At 40.0% G+C, this 24,628-nt stretch overlaps 1 protein-coding gene and 1 long non-coding RNA gene across 5 annotated transcripts in view; one reads left to right on the top strand and one right to left on the bottom strand.

The window, feature by feature from the left end:
* Positions 1–24,628, bottom strand: part of LOC134166180 (uncharacterized) — a 196,422-nt gene that overhangs the window by 10,605 nt on the left and 161,189 nt on the right. The window contains exons 3-4 of one of the 3 annotated variants that reach the window (XR_009965791.1): positions 7,868–7,977; positions 7,262–7,728 (exon numbers count right to left, since the gene is read on the bottom strand). This is a non-coding gene — a long non-coding RNA (uncharacterized LOC134166180). Of the gene's footprint in view, positions 1–7,261; positions 7,978–24,628 lie in introns of those variants that run through there. The other 2 variants (XR_009965792.1, XR_009965790.1) reach the window with 2 other exon arrangements.
* Positions 1–24,628, top strand: part of CA10 (carbonic anhydrase 10) — a 192,206-nt gene that overhangs the window by 78,219 nt on the left and 89,359 nt on the right. The gene's annotated exons all lie outside the window — the stretch shown is intronic.

Raw genomic sequence — 24,628 nt, 5'->3', positions numbered from 1 at the left:
TCCTAAACACGTTAAGTAACAGTATTTGCTTTAGACACTAAGCGCATCCCTGACAGTTAATTAAACCATGTCTCATAAGCAGCTGTCTTACTAATCATTTTAGGTCATGCGCAAGGACTTAAATTGTTGTCTAAAGCAGGTAAAGTTCTGTTTAGAATCCCTGTATTTTTAAGACAGGGAAGGACATTGGACCTGCTGTTGACCTCCTGGGAAATAAACAAATCGATGTCTGCTGGCCAAAGGCTGCTACATACATTCTCTAGCTCAGTGTGCATAAATAAAAGTTACTCAGTACAATCCATAAGTCTGCCTTCTCATATAGATATTAATGACCGCAATCACGTATTATTTAAATTAATGTCTTTATAAATAATCGGTTCATTCTAGGCATCACAAGATAATGGCAATATTTAGCAGTTTCTAAACTAAAATAAGAGAGGAGAAAAGAGATTTATGAATTGAAATCAGTTAAATGGTTTCTCTGCCAGCTAGTTCTGATTCCATGCTGTTCAATCAATTCAGAGTATTACTAGCATTTTTCTCAAGAGTGTAATATATGACAACTGCCAAGCTTTGCTTTGGTGATTACTAAAAGGACAGATATTGGTGTGAACCATATTTCAGCACTGCAGGAATATAAAAAATGAATTGTTAGAAATGGTCCAGGAGGAATGGATAGCAATAAGACATCAATGTCACCTGTAAACTGACTTGTGATGAATTTTTGGAGAGCTTAATAATATGCTGGTTTGATTTAGAGCAGTTTCAGAAAGTCAAAAGTCTGGTGCAAACATCAAAAACTTTAATGAATAAAAAATGAAATATAGTATTGCAGCCTAAATAATTGTTTGCCACTTCTAATAGTGGTGCAGTATTGCATGTTCTCAGATGTGTGAACATAAAATGAAGCCAGCAGGTTCAAGTAGCTTGTTTGTTCGTCCTCATCACTGACTTCAGAACAGGAAAAAACGCTTATTATTTCAGAAATGCTTGCAAACTTTGCTGTTAGACCATATTCAGGGAAAAACATATATTTAGGGTCTAGGTCTGTCTCTGTACTGTTTCCTTATCACTTCAGTGATAATCTTGAGATTGAATCAATATGTGGGGACTCAGATGTGCAGCTTGATGTGTTCAAATTTCCTGGTTGTCTGTGCTAGTGGAGCACCACTGAAATCATCAAGGAGTCCTGAGTGGGCACAAAGATGTATTTTTACAGCTTCTTTACAGCATCAAGGTTTTCTTGCTCCAGTATAACTGCCATGCTTGACGTTTAATCTTGTCTAGTGTCGTAAAACAAGCCCACTTGTCTGCCATGGGAAACTTCTGAGCAGATCCCAAATTGGGCAAGAAGTGACTCAGCAGGTTTACACCACAAGCTTTGGTGTGCCCTGGTTTGGAGCTCAGGGTGTGCTCTCATTTTGGCAGCAGTACCTTTCCAATTATATGCTATTATTATATATAAACCATATCTCAGCTGCAGCTGTGTAGTAATTAAAAGCAACCCTGGTACCCTTGCAGAGGGGGATGTGCAAACCCTGGAAACGCATTCAGTGGGATGTTATCTGAAACATCAAGGGGGACCACTGTTATGGACATTGGGGAGTAGATTAGTTAGAAGGTTAAAGGGTCTGTGATATTGAAGCTGGGCTAACTGATACTAGTCAAAGGTCTTGTCCATTGCTTGCCTTTTTACCTCCTCAACTATTTATTTCAAAAAGCTCTTTTCTTGTTTTCAGTTTCTAATAACGTAGCTTCAAAAAAACGACTGGAGCAGCAGCTGGCCTCCAACTACTGATAGTTTGATATATTCAAAGGGATTTTCAAAAGTACCAGCGTTGCTCTTAATGCCCTTTTCCTATCTTCTAATATGTGTGATGCATTGTTTTGATAGTATCTTATTTGGATTTATTTCATCTTGCCCTCAGGTCAGTTTATAAACCTACATATTTATTTCAAGCCTTCCAGAAGTAAAAGTAACATACATCTTGTCTTTGTACTTGATTCTGTACTTGGGGCTGTAACCAGTGATATGAAGAGGCTGAAGATTTTCTTTTCTCTCACACTGATGCTGCTGTCATAGTAAAAGTGTGCAAGTTTCCTAAGACCATATGCTTTAAATGGAATATAATTTTGTATTCTAACATTGCTAAAACACATTTCCTGGTCTTAGAAGGATGATTCAAGCTTTGCTTTTTTTTTGGTTACAAACATAAAATAATAAATGTATCACATATTGAAACTTAGTAAAAGATGATAATATTTTCCTGAAAGCGGGTATTCTTGGCACAATATCAAAGGAATGTTTTTAACTGAGAGCCTGCTGGAATGGAGGGGGATGTTCCATGTCATTTTGTTCACAGAAGTTGAATCATATTACCCAAATCAAGATATCTGGGGAAGATGCACAACAGATAATAGTTTTCTTGGTCACATGTCCCTGTATCATTTTACACTGAATGTAATCAGGAAATCACCACACGTTTGGCAGGGATTTCTTGCAGCTGGAAGAGGTACTTTATAACAGATGCATGTCAATTCTGATAGAAGCTAGAAAAGATGGGGATGAGTAACCCTGCTGCCAGGGTGAAATGCACATTGCTGTGGCAGTCAGATGTGCCATTCAGAATAATGGGTAGCAGCTTGGTGCTAGGGAGAAGTGCAAGTTCACTTTTCTCCTGCCGGTACTATTCAACTGGGTGTTGAAGACTGAAGCTTGCCTATAAAGGTATTTTAAGATCAGATGTTAGAAAGCAGCTTAAGGGGAAAAACCTGAAGCAGTGGTCAGTGAACTGTGTCTAATAGTCAAAACCAGCACCTCCTCATCAAACTGGGATCTGGATGGTACAGCAGTGGGGGGACTTAAGCTGCATGTCGCTTAACAGGCTGAGTAAACCATCAGTAGATGATGCTGGAGCACAGCAGGAAAACATACATAAATCGGGGGTAGGAAGCTGTTCTTACTGTAATGGACTGTGTATAACAGGGGACTGCAGGTCTTGCAATAAAACTGGAAAGAGAAAATAAGCCTTTTGTGTGTACCCTTTTTCTATCTGGGATATGTTGTTCCTGTACAGAAAGTGATGAAACATCACAGCCCATAGTAGTATTGCTCAGATGTGTAGTAGCCCCTGTGTCACTTGGGTAGGTGTTTGAATCTTTAACTCTTGTTTGGTTTATGTAACTTTCAGCTGAAAGCAATTATTACTGAACAGTTTTACCGCCAGCTTCTTTATCAAGCAATTGCTTGTGTCCTTGAACAAGGAACCGACCCAAACTATCAATGTAGGTCTGACAATGGAAATTTTAGCTTTCAAACTGAAAAACTAGGAAGTTAAACTTGACCACCAAAAATCATTGGGGAGTTTGTTTTAACTATGATTAAGATAAAGAAACATTTCCTTTTGTAAACTTGCATAGAAGGATAGAAATAAAGCGTAGAATCTTGATACATCAGTAGAAAATGACCAATGTGTTACGTCCTTTTCTAGGATCCAGTTCATCTTTCCTGTCTCAATTTACAACAATTTCCTTACAGGAAAAATGTTTGTATGTTTGCCTTTGTGTGCATGTGTATGACACTCTTAGCTTACCTCCTTTTTCTAAAGCTGTATCCTATCCTTCGTCATTTCAGCAGTCAGATAAAGATGAGCGAACATGTGAGGTTTGTTCTGCAGTTTATTAGCCAAAATTTTTCAGAAGCTGAAAATTCACTGTAGAATCACAGAATTGCTTAGGATAGAAAAGAGCTTTAAGATTACCAAGTCCATCTTTAAACCATGTCCCTAAGTGCCACACTGACACATCTCCTGAATCCCTCCAGGGATCGCAATTCAGCCACTGCCCTGAGCAGCCTGTTCTAATACTTGACAACCCTTTCAGTGAAGACTTTTTTCTAATATCCAATCTAAACATCCCCTTGTCCTGTCACTTGTTACCTGGGAGAAGAGACCGACCTCATCTCACTACAACCTCCTTTCAGGTAGTTGTAGAGAACGACCATGTCTCCCCTGAGCCTTCTCTTCTCCAGGTCGCTCAGCCGTTCCCCATCACACTTGTGCTCCAGGCCCTGCACCAGCTCCATTCCCTTCTCTGGCCCCGCTCCAGCACCTCAATGTCTCTCTTGGAGTGAGGGGCGCAGAACTGAGCACAGGATTCGAGGTGTGGTCTCACCAGTGCCCAGGACACGGGGACAGTCACTGCCCTGCTCCTGCTGCCACATTAGTGCAGTTACAAGCCAGGATGCTCTTGGCTTTCTCGGCCACCTGGGCACAAGCTGGCTCATGTTCAGCTACTGTTGATCAACACCCCCAGGTCCTTTTCCTCTGGGCAGCTTTCCAGCTGCTCTTCCCTAAGCCTGTTGTGAGCATGGGATTGCTGTGAACCACGTAAAGGACCTGGCACTGAGCCTTGTTGAACCTCATACAATTGGCCTTAGCCCATTATCCAGCCTGGTCAGATCCCCCTGTAGAGCCTTCCTACCCTCAAGCACATCACACTCCTGCCCAGCTCGGTGTTGTCTCCAACCTGAGAATGCTCTTGGTCCCCTTATAAGTAACTGTAAGACACTGATTAAAGCACCAGTCTGAATAAACAGAATCATGTGTAAGGGAAGTCAAAACAATGTTGATTTTGTGAATTTATGTTTTGGCTCCATTGCATCAGCTCCAGCTCTAAATAGTGCAGTGAACAGGTAAAGGGATGGCTTCTGTAAAGTTCTCTTGAACTTTAATTTGTGTAACTTGCATCATAACTTGAAACCATCTGAAGGAATTTCATACGGTGCTGATGCACCCTGAGGGGATGGTTTCACAGGCACTTGGAGCATCTGAAGTGACTATTAAGAGCTAATTCTGTTTTTTCAGGAAAGATGTTAGGAATGCACAAGGTCTGACTAGCTCAAAGCTGCTTTTGGAATCAAGGTGAAAATGTACAACAGATACATATAAAAGTAGTGCTGATCTCTAACCTGTGACATCCTGCTCAGGAAAAAAATATACTGCATGCTGCACTCTTCAGTTATTTTAACAGCTCAGTGCCACCTGCCTCAGGGAAGCTATTCAGCAGGAGAGGGTGCTATGTAGAATGCACTAACTTATATGGCATCTTGCCACGTAGATACATTTGAGGTATACGTATTTGGTGAGGAGGAAGGGGAAGAAGAAGAAGAGAAGATTAATAGGGCAAGAGTTAATAAGGACTAATTGTCCTTATTATTGTCCTGGATGTGTAGCAAAAAGGAATGAGTATACCTTTTATTCCCTTTCTTCTATGCCCTGCCAGCAGCTGGAGGCAGCGTATCAACATCATAATTTGCTCCTGATAGTATTAAATCCCTGTACTCACAATCTGCAGTCCTCCATTCCCTGCCACACAAACAGTGCAAAGAAATACATCACAGATATGGCTTTAAATCACAGCATCTTCCAGGGCGATGCCAAGGGCAGCACAGCAGCGCTGAGGTAGCACTTAAAAGCTCCTTTGAAGATACTTTGCCTTAACTAAGTATTTAGCCCTAACTAAGTATTTTATCTAGTCCTATTTCATCTAGAACTATTTGAGACCTCTACCCAAAATACCGTTCAAATGGACTAAGCAAAAAAGCTTAGCAAAAAAAAAAGGATTAAAATGTGAATTATTTTTAATCACACAAATGTACTTTTGATGACATCACAGCCCTTCCAAATAAATGTACTTTTGTGTTTAGTTTGGTAAAGCATGTTATTTATATGATGGACATTAATAGCTAGTTTTGAGTGACTTAAGCTTTTAATGCAAATATACATTCCTGATCTTTTCTTTCAGTGTTTCATTAAAAACGTCAGGCTGCCATGGTTTCAGTAGCCTGAAGATGGATTGGGATGTGGAGCTCTGTTTGATACATATGGGGCTATTTACTAGGTATTGCTCAATTACAAGCACAGAAACACCATTAAATGGGTCTCCTTGTTTGATATTGCTCAGAGACAAATTTGAACACCCAGGGAGAGATAAGCTCTGCACCTAGAACCTCAACACCAAGGTGGATTTGGCATGGAGAGAGGCAGTGATATTGGAGATATTCTCAGATTCATCAGCCACCCAACAGTAAATCCATGCCTCTAAACCTCAACTTTAGGCTTTAGCATTTTATCTTTTCTATTTGAAATCTCCTCAGAGCAAGTAAGCCCACTGTCTATCCATCACCAGATGGATGTTGTATCCAGGCTTTTTATAGAATTTACACTGCACTCCTTTTATATATATATGTATTTACAGAAGGATATTGTTTGGAAGCACAGGGATGTATGCCAGCATCTATGATCAAATTTCAGATGGAGTGGTCCTTACTCTTGTGCAGAATTTTGTGCCATCTACTTAACCATTTGTCACCACCCAAATATCTTCAGTCCTTGAAGTAGCTACATATTGGTTGTAAACTATTTTTGTATCTTTTTTGACCTTTGGGGAGGCCTCTGTGACAATCTTCTGTTAACAGAGTGTTCCATAAACAGAAGAAATAGTGCAGCCTGGTTTCCTACAGAATCTCATTTTAAGCTTCTTTATAGCTTCTGTTCCCCATTATCACTTCTCCACTACTCCACAGATCCCCTCCATTAGAAGACAAAGGCAGAAAATGCTGTGGTTATTTCCAAGTTCCTCTGTGCCCTGCAAATGCACTTTCTGATTGTCCAGCTGGCTGCTGCTAACAGCAGTCTGTAATGCCTGAGTTTTACCTGCCTGTTCCTCAGTACAAAATCAGTTTGGTCCTTTCTTCTACCCAATTTCACAAAACACTGAGATACCTGCTTCTTTGTCAAAGTTGGATAAAACTGGCCAGCAGATACTGGAGTTAGTGCACGGAAAGCAGGGAACAACCAGCTAGTTACTACTATAACAAATTATTTGCTGTATCTTTTGTCATAGATATCTTTTTGCAAGTAGTGTGTCTCTGTGAAGGCAGCAGCTATCAAAGTTTTTGTAACAAACAGGGAATTTCAGGCGTAGTTGTATATTTAAAGACAGAAAATGCATATCCTGTAGACTGCCACTGTTAACATCACTGTTTTGCACATCAGTTTTTGGCTGCTGTTTTCTCCAGCAGATATGCATCATTTTCAGTAAGCATCAGAGAGCACAGCACTGAGAACTAACATCATAGGCAAAATAAAATTAATAAGGTAATAAGAATATAATAGAGCTTGGATAAAAATCCTAATGTACCCAAGGAGTGTCTCACCCAAGGGTTTTCATTCTTCATGTATTTTCTACATGAAGTATTTGAACATAAATAGTATGCTGTTTTCTTACCACTGTGATGAATTCAAGTTAGGGAGCTAATCATCACAAAACCTCATGAAAACCAAGGCAAAATGCAATGCAAGGTCATGTGTAAGAACTATTGTACTGAGCAACATCACAGCTAAAATCCCCTTCCAGCAATGTGGTCTCACAAGCCAAAGGTGCACTACAAGAGAATCTGCTCAGAAGTATCAAAGGTAGCTCAGAGGAGAACAAGCAGAGGTTATTGGCTTGAATTGTGAAACCAGGGTATTTGAGCTGGCACTGCACAGCTGGTGAGGAGCTCAACCAGCCATGGTGGGCAGCTCTGCATTCCTCTCCATGGTTTGGGTGAAACTTCTGCCTGAAGAGCTCAGGATATTTGAATGGACTGATATTTTTCCAAATGTCATGTTCTTTAAATGCTGTTTGAAGTTGAAGGTTTACTCAGTTCCCCTTAGAATATCACTGCAAATATCACCTAGATGTTTATATGTGTCCAGCTGCTTTAGCACCTCCTATTCCTACTCTCCCAAAACAGTGCAGGAGAAGAGGAGAAACTGTTTAGCAGGAAGAAGCCTTAATCAGCTTCATAATGAATGCTCACCTCTGCAAGTGAAGGCATAACATCCTCATGAAAGGGCCGACGCTTCATTCTCAACAACTATCATGTTGTATGTATTGCTGCCTGGACTGCTACCAATTGCCTGTCATACCCTACAAAATAAGCAAAAAATATGAAATCAGAAGCACAGTTATGAATATATTCTTCACCACAGACTCCACAATATGTTTGTTCATTGAAGGCTGTGCCAATGAAAACCTCTACAAGGCCCTAGATAACCCAGGGATCATCACAAGTCAGGGAGTATTTCACTTGCATCTCCATCATTCTTTGAGTAAAAACCTGTTTTCTTTCCAGATCTCTGATAATGCCATCAATAATGATGTATTCTCAGTCCAGTCTCATGCCTCGGTTCTGGGCTCTCTGATTATCACATTGAAAGGATTAAGTATTATTTTGGCCAGTGGATTTTGCTCATATCCTCTTCCACTTAGACTGGTCTTTTCCTGAAAGCCCTTTAGCTATAAAACCATGTGCCTGTTTCAACATCTAAAATCCTTTGTCTAGTCTTTTTTTTTAGTGCACCATCGTGCCCTGCGTAACTAATCACAGGAATAAAGGGATGTGCAATGAGCTATATACTGAAGAGATACCTAAAAAGAGCAGCTTCTGGGGGGAGCAAAATGCATGCCAGCACTTAAACTTTTCTTCCTGCCTCTGCCAGATACCATCTGTTATATCTTTAGAAGGTTTGGGACTGTCGATTTCCTGTGAGCAGCAGAGAGGTGATTACTGGAGAGCTGTGCTGCTGAACCAAAAGCCGGTGCTGCACGGCGTGATGTGCGCAGCAGCCTTTAACCGATCGCTCCATGCATAAATTAGGAGCAATATTACAGCATCTGGTGTATGTAATGGGAGAATAAAGCAGCTGTGCTAGATGAAATATTGAGTATGTCAAACTATTACAACAAACTTTATAAATATTACTGTTAGTCTGACTGCAGTCATTTTTTAATGGCATGAGAAGACAGAAAGAAAGAGGAGCTTTGCACATCAAAAGCCATGAAAAAGAATGATACTACTGCAGAGAGCGTAAGGACCAGTACACAATTAGAGCAGACAGAAACTGCCTGCAAACAAGAAGGAAACTGGAACAGCAATCCCGGAGTGAGGATAGTGCTCAAGATCTGCCATGCTAGCAAGAGACCACAAAGCATTAGAGAGATGTATTTTGCAATTCTTTGCAAAATGAAAGTTACATTTCATTAGCTCTTTATGGTATTTTGAGCCCAATCAATAAGCTTTACGACCTGCATCCTCTATTGGCTCATTGAAGCTAACTGGGCTATCAGCTTTCTGTCTCGATGCACTATAGATAGGCAATCACACTTTATTTAACGATTGAAATGGACACCGTTGGTGAAACTGGATTCTTCAGTGAGATATGTAATTGTCCCCAGTTTATGCAGCTTTTATTGATTATTATTGAAAACATAATTTCATGCTTGGTTAAGTCATAAATTTAATTCATTTGCTAGCAACATACGGTAACAAATACGACATTACCAGTAGTACTTCTAAGAAGGGAGAGGAAGTTCTGTGCAGCTAGCCAACAAATACAAACTATCTAAGCACTTGCTGGTTAGCTTTTCAGCATTATCTGCTGTTTTAAAAGCACAGGAAAAAACTTTTCCATCTGAAGGAGGGTGGTTGTGACTGAAAGTTGTCACTTAGCTGTAATATGTAAGTTGAGTCTTGTGGGTACATTACTTAGCTTTGATAAAATGGAATTGCTGCTGCTGCTGCCTTTTGATGGCTTCAGGATGGGGCATTGACTGGGGAAAGGACTTGTGGCTGCTTATGGGATTTCAGTAACCACAACTGAAAATTTAGCATCATCCTTCATGTAGTTGTGTCTGCATCTGTGCCACATTTCCACAAATGCACACAAAAGGCACCAAGGAAAGGTAGGAAGTATCCTTTGTTACACTGGATTCAGTGAGAGATACTGAGCATGGACTATGTGCAAGGCACACCCTCTTCTTCCTTTTTGACACAAAGTCCATGAGAAAGACTGAGCCAAATAAAGCCAAGGATTGCTTTAGGCAGGACTGACAATAGTGCTGCTTAGAGCAGACTGGACTAGAAACCTCCAGAAAGCTCTGTCAGCTAACACCGCTTTGAGTCTGTTGAGCAGATTTTAGTTACTTTAATCCTAACTTCTCTCCAGAAAGGTTAACTGGTATTCATCTGCTGTAACACAGGCATCTGAGAACAGCCTGAGGAAATGACTGGTTTTTTTGGTAAGGAAAACCTATTTTTTAGATGCTTGCAGTTTAATGAAATTAATTTTCCCATTCTTTCTTGACTATAAAGCAGTTCAGAGTGTTTGACACCTCACAGTAAATGTGTTGTGAATTCAAGGTAGCTAGGCAAATTTGATGAGATGAAAGGGTAAAGCATTCACTGGAAATATATTTTTTCATGATAGATTGGAATTTATAGAAACCTGTACTGATTTCACGATTACACCGGTTATTTAGCATCTGCAACACTACTTGCTTCAAATGCCATCAGTTTTAGCTTACTAATTCAACTGATCATCTTATAAGCATAGTGAAATAATGATGAATATCCTGATTTATATTTCTTAAAACCCCAAGATTAATTATTTTTGCAACTTTGCATCCCTAAAGTCAGTAGCACATTGAGTGGTCTTTTGTGCCACAGTTACCCAAATTATGTTTTCTTAAGGAGCCCTACCTGCAGAAACCAGTAGGATTGTTAATCTGGCCTGTTAGGGTTTGCAGGCAACTTTAATTCACAACTTCTGGAGTCTGCTTTGTATGGGTTTGTGTTTCTGCACAACCTTTTCAAGCTGAGGATCCAACACTGGCCTACATGTTCATCTGTTTTCATTAACCAAATTTTGTTTGATTTGCTTTAACACAGAATCTTGTTGCATTCAAAGGAGTTGCTTCTGGTAATCAAAGGGATCTATTTGGAAGGGGATAGCAAGTAATACTTGCTTGTAGTTGAGGAATCAATGGATATTTTAACTACTTATATACTGCTATGGAGTAACAAAACCTCATTTTGCCAAACACATTTGAAATAAAAAATAGCATAAATGGGAGTGCAACAAACTATTGTTTTTAGCTATTAAATCTATGTTTTTACAGTAGAACTCATTGAGTGTGGGTTTGAGAAATCAATGGAAGTTAAAAAATTCTTAGAGTTGAATACAATAATTCAAGAAATTAGGGGAGAAATGGAGAAATGCACACAATGCAACAAAAGCTCAGTTAAAACATAAGAGAGAAGTGAGAATTTTCCTGGCATGGAAAGGTCTTTTAGCAGCCAAAGTTCTAAATAAAAGGAAAATAGAGTTTTAAAAACCCACACACGGGAGCAGTAAATTCATAATTTCTACTGAGTAGGAATTGGCAAACTTGTCAACAGCTGTAAAATGCCTTCTGGGTGGAAATACTTCAGGACATTAAAGGCGAGGAAAGGTATTTGGCCCAATGCTTTTGCCTCCAACATACAATTTATGTCAGCTTTATCTTTCCATTTTGTAAGACCCTGGGGAGGGGTTTTCATTTTCTCTGTAAAACATGACCACGCAGAAGTCAGGAATTCCAGTGAGATGAGGCTTCTTTTGAAACAAGGGCATGTATCACTGTCACTCTGTGTTTGATGTTATGCTGGTCACCATTTTGTATCCTTGTTACCAAACCTGGTAGCAACATGCCTAGATATTATGATGTTCTTACCCGAAGTAAAAATACCTGCAAGAAAATACGTAACGGTCCCTGAACGGAATTCAGCCATCTCTCTATCTCTGCCTGTCGCAGGAGGAAAAACTACTCTTGTCTATTAAAAAGCCTTTGATTGTTTGTTCCTGGTCTTGATATCCTTTTAGAAAGGGTTCTTTACATAGTCCTTCTCTATTGATAACAGAAGTGCTCTGTGTAATACCACATTTTCTCATTTAAATACTTTCTCAGTATTCTGCTTTTTTTCATTATATTTGCAGCTGCTTTACAGCACCTTAGCTGAAGCCTTCAGAAGTAAAGCACACACAAATGCCCTTTATTAGCCTTTCTGGCTTTGTCTAGCATGATCCCTTCATAATTTTCTTTGAATGCATACATCTTTCTTTGACAGTCATGTAGGAGATTGCCAGCGTGGCTCTCAACAAACAAGGGTGTATTTTAAAGGATAAGCTGAGTGCCTGTGAAATCATTGCACTGTGTTACTGTAGCTTATCTTTCCCACTTTCGTGCTCTGCAGTCCTCATATAGATTTATTTCATCTGTGCTTGCACACAGCTTTGATAGGGCCGTGTCCCCTTGCATCATTTGGCCTGCTTAGACTCACCATAAAGCCTTATACTTAAAGGATAATGTTCATGATGGGGGAAGTATACAAGGCAATAAACAGCTTTCGCAGGTGATTAAACACACTGAAGCAAAGCTGAGGCCTTTGAAAACCCCAAAAGCTGTTTATTGTAAGCACGGGGGCACATCACAAGGAGAAGCTGTGCTCAACAAGCCAGAACGTTAAATAAAAGCTTTTGCCTTGTCTTGCAAGGACTGGGAAGTTTCATAGTGCTGCCGTGGTGTCACCGAATAGGTCTTTCCTTCTCATTTTTAATAGTGTGGGTGGCTTTCATTGTGTCACATTCTGTGCAACAGGAGATAGTGCCAGCGTAATTGCTTGGGATTAAAGCAGCAAAATGTCTTACTTCAAATCCCTGTGGGGCTTCCTGATGATAGTCCTTTCCTCCTCTCCCCACCCCTCAAGAGGCCCTCTTTATTCCCAAGTCCTTTTCTTGCTCTTGTTACTACTCCCTTTGTCTACATTACATGAGTTTTTGTGGTTGTTTTCCTTCCTGTCAGTGGTATTTTCCTCTCTATTTTCTCAGCACTTCAGAGTTTCCCTAACAAGAATGCCTGATGCTGAAACATTTAGCCACTTTAAGGAGGAGGTTAGAAACAGGAGTATGATGAGTCACACCATTTTTAATGCTGGGGAATCTCTGTTACACAAATAGTACCGCTTTTGTAATGATGAGTTATCTAAAACTGAACAGCCTTTTTTAGTAACTATAATTCACTAAAACATATGATCATCAAGAGTATTTTTTTATAAATGTGATAAATCCTTAATTCCAACAGAGGGCCATTTGATAAAATCCTGCAGCTTTCTGTGGGGTTTCCTATCAGATGCAGTGAATAAAACCACATTTGCTATTTTTCAGCCCCATCTTCCTGGCATACATAGTAGTAGTTAGCTATCACCATGCCTATTTGTGCAAGTTAGACACTCAAGTGATACTACAGTTAACTGCTGGCACAAACTGTATGGCAGAAAAATCAGTCATAGCTCAATAACCCTCCTGGAAGACTGTAATTTTCTATTAATATGAATGAAGGAAACTCATAGTCTAAGGAAAAAACATTTTGCAGTGGTTCATAAAGACAACATTTTTGCTGTTTATTGCTGACAATTACAGCATAGTCTTTCTCACTTATAAATTAGACCTTGAGGCAATATCTTCTCTGAAGATATGAAAGGCATAATAGAAGTTTGGTAACTAGCTTGACTGAAACCATATGCCGTAAACCAGAATTCATCAGAAAAAGCAATAGTCAGGAAAAAATCTGGTTAGCAGCTCCAATTAGTAGTTGACTGAAGGGTTTTTTTCTTTCATCTCGTCCTTTAATCATCCCTCCAAGAGCAATGTGTTTTAGGGAAACTAATATTTACTCATTTATGCATACAAAAACATTCCAGTAATGCTGTAAAAAAACCCTGTGTACTTCATAGTCTCGTCTCGGATAAATACAAATCCAGTATAATTCTGGATTTGCACCAGTATTACTGAAACACAAATCTATCCTTGAATATCTTTATCCATTGTGCCCTGTTAAGTTTATCAAGGCCAGATCCCAAATCACTAAAATCATGGCTAAACAGGGAGAGGTGGCGTTCCTTAGCCTCACTGAGACCTACCACGAGCATCCACATGGCAGCCCCTTGGGGACTTTGTAAAACTGGATGCAAATGAATACTCTGTGTTGTGTGAGTCCTTGAGAAGGAAAACTTGGAGCAGACATTAATACGATAAGGAAACAGACAGGGAAGACGTATTCCATCTACAGTCGCTGGAACGCATTCAGAGGTAACTGCTCATCCACAGATTGTGCTGTACCATTTTGGGAAAACAGGCACATGTTGTGTCTGCACAGGGCAGAAAAGATGAATTGCAGAAAGAGATGGCAGTCCCTGAATGTGGAAAAGTGCAACTGACAGTATCTGTGTGGATTCTGTGGGAGGACAGGTGTCATTTGAGATGTGATAAGGATTTCAGCTGTCCCATTTGGAGCAGGAATTAGGGCTAATGACAGTAAACATATTGACTTTGCTTGAGAAATCTCCGTTCCTTCTAAAAGGAAAATGCGTTGTTTGCTCCCAGTTCCGTTCACTCAGACTGATCTGCATTGTTTCTCCCAAAGAAATCCTCAAACACTGTTCTCCATTTACCGTTGTCCTGTCAACAGCTGTAACGAATATGAAGAAAACATACTCAGGGGGCGTTATGTATTGTATACTTTTGAATATACTCAGAATATCATCAAGAAATAGTTTGAAGGAAATATAATAGGCCACTTGCGTTTTGTAAGTTTTAAATTGTTTTGAGTTAACCAAGACTGATTTTGTACATGGATTTTCCCTGTTTTGCCAAAGATGTAACAATTGCCATGCATGAATTTGACTGCTGGGTTATACATAACTGAAAGAATGCTTTCCTGATGAGTAGTCAGAAAACCCAGATGCTCTTCGTGGGAGTTCTTTGGTTGAAATCGCTTTGGTAGGGCTTTTTTTCCCTACTGCGCTTTCCATCAAAATGTTTGTTCCTCATTTTAATTAAAACCATTAATTCTGTTATTTTCTGCACCATGGGGATAAACATCACAGTAAAGAATGCTCCAAGAGAGACAAAGCTGTTCCATTAACACTTTCTTCTGAAACATAGCGCCATTTCCATGACAGAATTTTCAGAGGAAACCTTGGAAGAGTTCTGGGACCATATTTTTAACATAGTTACAAACCTGATGAAGATTTACAACTGTTCTGAGCCCCATCTTCATCAACAGAACTTAGTGCTAGAATGAGTCTGTGTCTTTCAAAGATGTTCAGGTGTCTATTTTCATCGTGAGAAATGAATTAGTTTTAAAACTCAGACTCCCAGACTTCTGTTAAGTAAATGATCACTTAAAACAGTGTTGTCCTGCTCTAGATTAAAGAGACTTCTAATACTGTATCTTCATCTGAATATATTTTCACTTCAGCCACAGTTAGTATGAAATATACTATATTTTGTATTTGCTGCTTGAAAGGAAGATTGATTTGTTTCAGGTAGTTTATAGGCTATTTTATTCTTCACATCAAGATCTCATCTATTCCCTTCACATTCTTATTTTATAGCACATGATTTGACCCAACACATTGATGGGACCTTTGCCATGGAGGCTGCAGACATATAACATAGATCATTTACTTGATTCATTTCAAAACTATTTACCTTACCCTTGGGTTATTTTGTGACCTTCTGGCCTTTTGGTTCTGACCAGATTAAGCAGGCAAAAGCAGGTAAAACACAGGTCCCCAGGGATCAATGCCTCATTCACTAACCTACATCATTGCATTTACAGATCTGTACAACATGACTGTATTCATATCAACAGAGCAAAGCCTTCTGAGATTAGACCTGAATCTGTTTTATATCCAAAGCACTTCTTGGTGCTTGTTTTTCTCTGTCTGGACTGCTAGGAACAAATCAGGTGTGGTGTAAATGATTTCATCCCCACTGAAGTCAAATGAGAAGTTCTGACGCTGACCCATGCCTAAATTTGCCCCTTTTGTGACACCAAAAGGCAAGATAAGTTTTTATTCCCAAAAGCCTGGTGGTTTGTCTGTAGTATCTGAAGTAACTGTGGTTCTGAAGGAGAAGAAGCAGAGCAGGTAGTGGAGGCAGCAGCAGAGCCTGGATCTCTGCTCCCACAAGCAGACATCCTGCATTATCCTTCCTCAAGATGAAACAATTTAGTACTGTATTGTACTTGAAACATGCACCAATCACTTAGAACCCTTATGAAGCTACTCAGAAATGGAGCCTACCTATAAATTCACTTAATATATGATTAATTGCACTGTAGTGCTAGCGTATGCTAAAATTAAGTACTAGAGGAATTATTTAATACAAAATACTGCTATTTTCAAAGGTATCATAATCTTCTAAATAAATCACATGCCTAACCTTAACTTCAAGATAAAATTCATCTGTCTGTGTTATGACTTTTAAACTGTTGATTCACATACTTAGTCCTAGGTTAGTTAGTTAGCACTGATTGGGATTGCTGCTCCAAACTGGTGGTTTATAATTCTCTTTCTAGATCAGGCTTCTTTCTTTTTCCTTTTATTTTTTTCTGGAAATCTAGGTGCTGGAGTACATTCTTCAGCCACCCTTCCACCACAAGATAAAAACCTGATGGTGACTGTCTGTTTGCTAGCTGTTCTCTTCCTTTACAAATCATACTTGATGTTAAATCGCTTGTTTCATGCTAGTTTACCAAGGTGCCAAGACTGCTTTAGATCTCAGAGAAAGGGAAAGTAACATTTGCAAATAACAGGTTAGAACTTCTCAGCCATTTTGTAGTAGATTTGCTGAGGGTGGATCACTTCTTTCTCTTTGACTGAAACGCTTTTAGCATCTGGCTTTTGCAAACAACAAAGGGCGTTCCAAAACGATTGTATTTGGGCTCTGACTGAAGCTATGTGGCTGTTATATTTACTGTCAAATAACAGTCAGAGTAATTTGGGCATCACGGGAAATAGTGGGAGCGATTCTAGTGCTTTCTGTGAAAACCTTCAAATTCCCATTTCATTAAAAATTCCACTCTGCAGCTGGTCGCGGAGATTACTGGGTTTCACCATCTGTGCAGATTAATGTTTCCTAAAGGAGACTGAATGCAACAGATGAGATGGCTGGCTTTTCAGATCAAACAAAAACCCCAAGCAGAATCCCTTCCCTGCCCCTTGCATCTTACACCTGTTTCCTTTTAATCACATGACTGAATTGTTCGGGACAAACAATTCCAGCTTTCCTTAAAGCTGATTAATTTTAAGATTGCAGATCATCACGATGCCCGTGGGCTTGTAACAACGGAGAATTAGTGATGGGAAGAGTCAGACTTTGTTACAGACTGGTTGAACACCTTCTTTAGATGTTATTCTGCTCATACCCAAGTGCAGTGCCTCCACCCGAACACACACCATGATTTAAAGGCATCCCGGTATGTACTACAGGCTGGATTAGCAGTGGCAAGCCAACATGGAGAAGCTGAATTGTTTCAAATCCACACCCCTGTTGATTTCAGTCTTCTCACTTTCCTTTCTACTGGCCATAACTAATCTTCCCAGGGGAGTAAGCATGTGATTCATTTAAATTGCATTTTTAATCAATCCTGTGTCACTACATATCTTGCAATGTTATAGTTTTCAAATTACATTGGCTTCACTGCACACCAAACACTGAAATAAATTCTTGGCAGTGATCACTGTATTAGGATTAATCAGTAAAATTAATAGAGTTTCTGAGCTGGCCAGGAAATGGGATCATTAATTTGATTACTTCTTGAGGGCAAAAAAGGAAAGCACAATAGGTAATTACGGTGACACTGAAGGATCCACTGTGCTTACCAAGCCAGGTGTCAGTCCCTGCCTGGCTTGCCTGGTGTACGGGCATGTATTCCCTGAGAGGAAAGATGGTTTCCTCTGTTCTTAAGTGTGCTGGCCAACAGCAGCCATCTGAGACAAGGCAAATGGCAGCACGGTGGGATCAGCAGCTCATGTAGGGGTGACACGCAGCACATGGGGAGAGGGACCCCCGCCTCGCACAGGGGCAGGTCCTGCCAACACCTCTCCCCTCAGCTACGGAGTTCCATGGTTGTGCTTCAGAAAGATAGTTGCCCATATGTAGGGGACAGCAGAGGCACAGGGTATTACCATCCATATGGATTAAACATTAAAAACCCCAGAAACCAATTACTAATACAAACATGGAAGCGGATAATTAAACTCACTGGCAACCTTGGTCCTTGCTCTCCCTTGCATTTTGCTTTTATTGAAACCCAGCTGTTCTTTGGCTGTTGCCAGGGGTAACCAGCAGTGACATTCAAGGTCATCGATGGAAAGCAAGCCTTTTTCCCATTAATATTTCCCACTTTCTCAGAAACTTTCACCTTAGGATAAATTCCTTTAAAACAACATATTTTGGTCAGTAAAGCACTTGGGGCGTTTTGATTGTATTTCCATTCACCATGCTTCTTTGGTCACACTGTTACTGCTTTTCCATGTGAATTGTAATGAACAATATTCCCAATAGCTCATTGTTGAAGTAATTTCTCTCAGAAGCGCATTACAGAGCTGCCCTGTCCTCCGTTAAAGCAGGTTGTTGACTCCATAAGAGTGTACTTGTAAAGCTCCCGGAGCCAGCAGCCCCTCAGAGGTGGGGTGGTACCAGCAGCCCTGGTCCCTTTGCATATATTCTACTTGAGCAGCATCAAGTCTATTCATTTTGGTCTTTTGCATATGTTAGAATTTTCTTGTCCCCTTTTTCTATCACTGATTCATTTTTTTATAGTTTTCTGCCAAGTAAATAGTTTATAGAGTTCATTAAAGCACTTTCAGAGGAATAAAGTCAGAGTTTCGTGGGAAGATAGGGGAAAAACCCATTCTTCCAAATGGGAATTTTGTGCTCATTCATCATGCAGTTCTACTTTATATGATTCTGAAGTGGTTAGAAATACGCTGTATGATTTAAAGTGGGGTTTATTCTGTTTTTCATTTAACCCATATTTGTCCATTGCTCATTTTACACTCTTTAGGTCAATAAACTGCCTGACTGTGAACTAGAGAGAAATGAGTATTTTCAAATATGTTTCATACTGTGTGTGAGTTTCCCAGGCAGTTTAAGTATTTTGTAAGCTAAAGATGCTGCTTAAGAGATGAATAGGTGGGAATGGAGGAACCAAGCTACGCTTTGCTTAGGTGAACATAACTCCTTCCAATGCAAGTGGGAATTTCACTTCTTTATGTGGGTTGTAATGTGGAAAAGTGCATTTGACACCTAGTTTGACCCAGGTTTTCCTAGACCATTTTTGGAAAACAGAAGGAACAAGCACAGCAGCTGTCACCTGACTTGAGACCATGGATTTCGTAGTGATTTCAGCAATGTGAAGGTGAAGAGAGACCTGTCTGCTCACCTAGGAGGGGATTCTGTCTCCCAGACTTAGCACAGCTTTCTCAGAGCGGCTTAGTTGGCATCTAAAAGCCCTGGAAGTGATTTAGGCTGGATTATGGGAAGTGCAAATGACAGTACTTACCTGTTTTACAAGCAGATTATGATGATTAAGTAGTAATTGCTCACAGTGTAGGTGAATAGATTTTAAAACTCACCAGAGGGCTTTACAGCTTTCCCGTGAAGCCTCCTCCACAGATAAATGTCAGACCCCATCTTAGCAGAACAATTGTCACCATCAAAATGTTGCCAAATGCTGGTGTGACAGCTGACATGGCAGGCAGCATGCCTGGATCCGAGTGGGGACTTGAGCTAAAAGAGAGTTAGCTGTAGGGTTATCCGGCCTGAAATGTCTCTGCACTGGAGGGTGTCGGCAGAGGGATGAGACCTGCATCACAGATGGAGCAGTAGGTAAGGGGCTCATACACACAAACAGAACCCACAGCAAGAGTTTAAAATGGATGGGATTGTCATACTTAAGGGAAAATAGTGTCCTTATTTCACCTTCTCTACATGCATATTCATAGTTAAGTGCTAGGGACTGCCAGGTGCTTATGAAGCACACGCCTGGATTCGGAGAGAATGCAGAGAAAGATGTCTGAAGCTCAAAGCAGCTTTATGGATTGTTACAGGAATTCAGAGTGTAGAGCTTAATTGGAGGAGGGTTTGTGCTTCACCGTGGGAGTCAAGGCTGCTCTTCCCCTTTGTTTTATCTTCCTTCCTTTCTTCATTTCACAGTCTAAATACCTGCAGTGGATTTCGAGTTAATTTGCATCCTGCAGAAAGTAACTGGCAGAAACTATACATTACTGCATTAGAAACGACTGGTAGAAGTTCTGCAAGGAAATCTTGTCGTTCCTTATTCTATCAGTAGGAAGACATATTACTCTCAAATATGGTTATTAGCAATGCCCTATAAGGTAGCTTTTCTCTGATGGGCCTCATCTTCCACCTGGGTGACGTGGACTTTTACACCTATCAAAATGCACTTCTTTCATGCTATGAAAAATAATTAGTTGGACAACAGAGAAGAGGCTTGTTGCTTCACATTTGCATGTGTGATAAATCATCCCAAAGCCTTTCTTCCTGCACAACTGTTTCTGGGATTGAGCCCTGAAGTTGGAAAATGACTGGTAAATACTCATTTTTAAACACCTACAGCTTCAGAACAGTGAAGGCTGCTGAAATGGAAGCACCTTTCAAAATGGTAATTTCTTTACATGATTGGGAAATGAAAGGAACAGCAGCTTTGGATGGCAGGCAACATCTCCTGTGTGCTCCTGAAATTTCTGGAAAATACATGCCTGTTCTAATTTGGTTTGCTTATAGTTCCCCCATACACAGTTGGCATCACTGGTAATATGTGTTACAAGAATAGGTTTTGGAATGGTGGTCCAAAATTAATGTAAAGTCAATTAAATCTAGCATATTTTGATTTGCAAAAGATTAATGGGTGCACATAAGGCCCAAAATACCTTTTTTTTCTTATATAAACTATTGCATCTTTTTCAGTAAATCTTTCAAATGAATAATGAAATATCAGGACATGACCCAGAAACATTTTGCAGTTAGCCTAGTTAGCTAAGAATGCAATTCATTCAAATGCTTTGCTCAGTATTACAGACTTTAAGTAGAGCTGAAATCTTCCTGCAGGACATGCACAGATGATTTGACACAAACTGAGCATCTTTGCTGACTTGTGAAACATAGTCAGCATGTTTCATGTCAGCTCATTTGACACAAACTGAGCATCTTTGCAAACTTGTGCACATATAATGCCTTTTGTGCCACCGCCCTCCTTTTAACCAGATTAAGAAATCAATAGTTGTGCTGTCAAGAGAGTGTAAATATTCCAAAAGTTACTGTGGGATGGTTTTGACCAATACATAGTTTCTTCGTATAGAAACTAAGCGCACGCTGACTGTACTTCAGGTGCCTAAAGACTTGGACCCATTTAATATCTCTGAAATTCAGGAAAGAAAGTGTTTAAAAAAGAGGCTGCACATAGCTAATTAGAAAAGAATTAAAAGCCCATAACATGAATGAAGCCTCTTTGAAAAGCCACAAGTCCAGACATTTACTGATGTAAATCCAGGGATATGCATCTACAGTTTTACTCTGACACTGTAAGTTTTACCTTGTTCACTGAACTAATACAATGCTAAAAATTCCCAGTGCTGATACGTTTAGAAGTGCTCGAGCTAAACATGTCATATTACTGAGCTGACAGACTTCAGCTTTGTTGAATATTCACAAACCAAACCTATTTTCTCACAGCTGTCTTAAATGCCAGCAATCTGTGTTTTCAGTGTATTCCCATAAGAACCTGTTCCACTTCTCTGTTCCTCCTACCTCTGACTAGCTCAGTTTATGCTCAGCTTCTTTTTGGTAGACAACTGACTGATTAGTTAATCAGGGACATAGTTACCGAGGTGCCTTCTTGGAACTGCAGGTGTTTGTGGAACAACGTATTCTGTCCTTTTTATACTTGTCCCAAATATTCCAGTTTAAAATTGGTAAACCTAATGCACGTTCCCCCACTTTATCCCATTTAAAATAGTCATGCCATTACTGTATCTCATAACAAGACACATTTGGAACTTCCTGTATTAAACATGGGGAAAGTTATGTCAGTAATAAATGTCTTCAAGAGGGGACATGTTCCAGGCTAGAGAAAGAAGGACCATAAAAGAAAGAAGAGGATGTCAAGGGAGTGTTTAGATTTCATATGAGAAGGCTGAGAACAGATAGAGTGCAGGGAAATGCAGACAAGCAGGAAAGAGATAATGGGGTTTTAGATAACTACAGAGAAAGCTGTTTGAAGTGGCCATGCTGACAAAAAGACGAGTTCCTAATGGAAAAGGTCTTCTGGTTGTGTGGAGACCTGTACTCTGAGCGTTTACAACTGCCTCTCAAGGCAGAAGCTTGACTAGCAGAGTAGTCTTATGTACAGCTTCTATATATGTATCTGGCTCCTCCTGCCCTTGTGTGCAAGCTGTGCAGAAAGTTGTCATTATGTAATGCAAAGTCACTTCAGCACTTAGGAGTGCAGACCTGATGCCAGGCACAGTGAAATGCACTTTAAACGTTCACTGTGGGGGCTGTTTCTGCTGTTTCATCTTGGATCAAGGTTAAAGGCACAATACGAGTCTGCAAAAGGCAAAGTACTCCCTAATCAGTAATTCAGCCTTTAGAATTCTGGCCCTGAAAGCAGGAAAACATAAAGGAGGTGCTACGAAAAACAGAAGGGAAGTCACTGAAAAGGAGCAGTAGACAGATTTGGGAAAAGGGGGCTGTTATCCACCCTTCACCCATCATTCAGGCTTCACTGGGGCTGCATCTTTATCTGCTGCGTGAAGAAACATCAGGAGAAGCTCAAGGGAAAACCCATCTGACAAATGATTGTCTTTTTTCTTTCATTTCATCCTTTTCCAGAGAAGTTTACAGACCCAGCACCAACACTTTACAAGTAAGAAGCTTATCCTTATCTCCATTCATTTTGAGAACTGGAAGACAACTGCTGATCTGTAATCATGTTCAGCCACATAAGGGGAATATAACTTCTTCCTACTGCCAGAACACAGGTACTGGTGAAGAGGTTATTGAATATAACTCACTTGTAAACCTTCCATCCAGTTCTCAGTCCCTTTGTCCACATAGGAAATTACCAAGTCTCACATCCGAGAATGTAACACCGTACAAAAGACTCTAGTGCTAATAGCACATTTCCCACCTGAATAGATGGACATTCAAGATACATTTCTTAGTACCACTGTGTTCTCAAGTACTTCTTCAGACATCCTGCCATAGCAGCTGAGCCCATCATAATCAACTATAAGAACTTTTTACCTGCGTGATCAGCTCCTTATAATCCAACCAAGCCAATACAGTTTCTCATATTTATATAGGGAACTTTTCAGAGCTGAGTTGGAAAAGTACAGAACACCACTACAAAAGATTTTCACCATGAAACTCCTTGGTTCAGGAAAATCTCAGAATGATAAAATAGCAGCTGCCTTGGTCTGGAAGGGTGCTGCTGAACTAAAGCCATGGGTGTATTATCCTTGGTTTTGCCATGCTCATGACAGACATCAGCTGAATGCTCTTATTTTTGTCCATTTTAAAAGCAAGTATTTCCTCCATGAAGAGCAGAATTAATTGAAAGTCTGCACATTTAAAATGTCAACAGTCTGATTTGCTATGCAAATAATTTTTCTTAGTGGAGCTGGATGTATGTTGCCTCTGTGAACTCTTATTCCCTTGTAACCCTTCCAGTTTCATCTAAACTTGTATCAGGCTCTTTGTGATATGCTCTTCAAATACCCAAGCAGGTGTTTACAAAGGAAGCCTGCATTTCTAATAGCTGGTTTGAAAAGCTACATGCACTTAGCCATGTATTTTGCCCATAGCATCATTTGTATGTATTTATCACTACTTCCTCAGAAAGCTAGCCTGTGCTTATCAAGGTTATTTTTCAGCATATATTTATATTGGGATGCTCTCCTATCTATTTGTATAAGTATAGGTTCTGTATATATTCACAGTGTCCAAAATAAAAACACATCAAAAGCAGCCAAACTTAATCATGATCTCAGGTTTTGCAGTGCTGTAAAGTCACAATGGTCTTGGCAGCATTGCTGATACCAGTCCGATGTGTTCAAGAAGGAAAGGGGAACAGAGCCGGGTACCAAAAGCACTAGAGGCTCAAATCATGTACACATTAGTGCATCCAGTAAAGACATTAAGATTACTTCGGGTTTATAGTACTAGATGTAAAAGGACAGTTTTCAATTCTGTGCCCTTTGTGCGCTGCTCTTTGTGCTCATCTGCATGCTGCTGGCATTCCTTAAAGCAGTCTGTAGCATCAGTTTGAGCAATGCATTTCCAGATTGAGCTGAGATGGCAGACAGCTACAGGAAGGATTTTAACAGTTGTTTATAAGAAAAAGATAATGGAAGCAGTCTCTTTGGGAAATAGCTTTACATATTTCATAGCACCTGGCTCAACAGCGGTGATGCCCAATCTATGTTAGTGGTCTCTAGACACAGCAGAAACAGAAATAGTGAACAGCTGCATTGTGGAGACCACAAACACATCAACAGTGAAAAAAGGGTTCAAGGATTGTATAATGGAGATTTACAGAAGTACAGCAACATTTGGGCAGCTGTGGCAAATACTCACAGTCAGGCTCCTTAGATACGTTTCTTGTCCTAATCTGATTCCCATAACTTCTTGAGACAAAGCAGAAGAACACATAGAAAGTACAGGGCCATATCCTGGGAAGGCCAAACAAAATTTAAGGGTCACACCGTGTCTTTTGGGATCATGACTGAAAGAGGGAAATACATGAGAAAAAGCCATCCAAAACTTTTCACATCATTTTTCCCAATTCCCTCTTACTGGTAATGAACACAGGACCTGTTCTTCAATCC

Source organism: Pezoporus occidentalis, unplaced genomic scaffold, assembly GCF_034315485.1.
Source record: "Pezoporus occidentalis ecotype Australia unplaced genomic scaffold, CSIRO_AGI_Poc_V1 ctg254, whole genome shotgun sequence".
Lineage (NCBI taxonomy): Eukaryota > Metazoa > Chordata > Aves > Psittaciformes > Psittacidae > Pezoporus > Pezoporus occidentalis.
The sequence above is the reverse complement of the archived record's forward strand: the minus strand, read 5'-3'. Positions and strand labels throughout refer to the sequence as shown.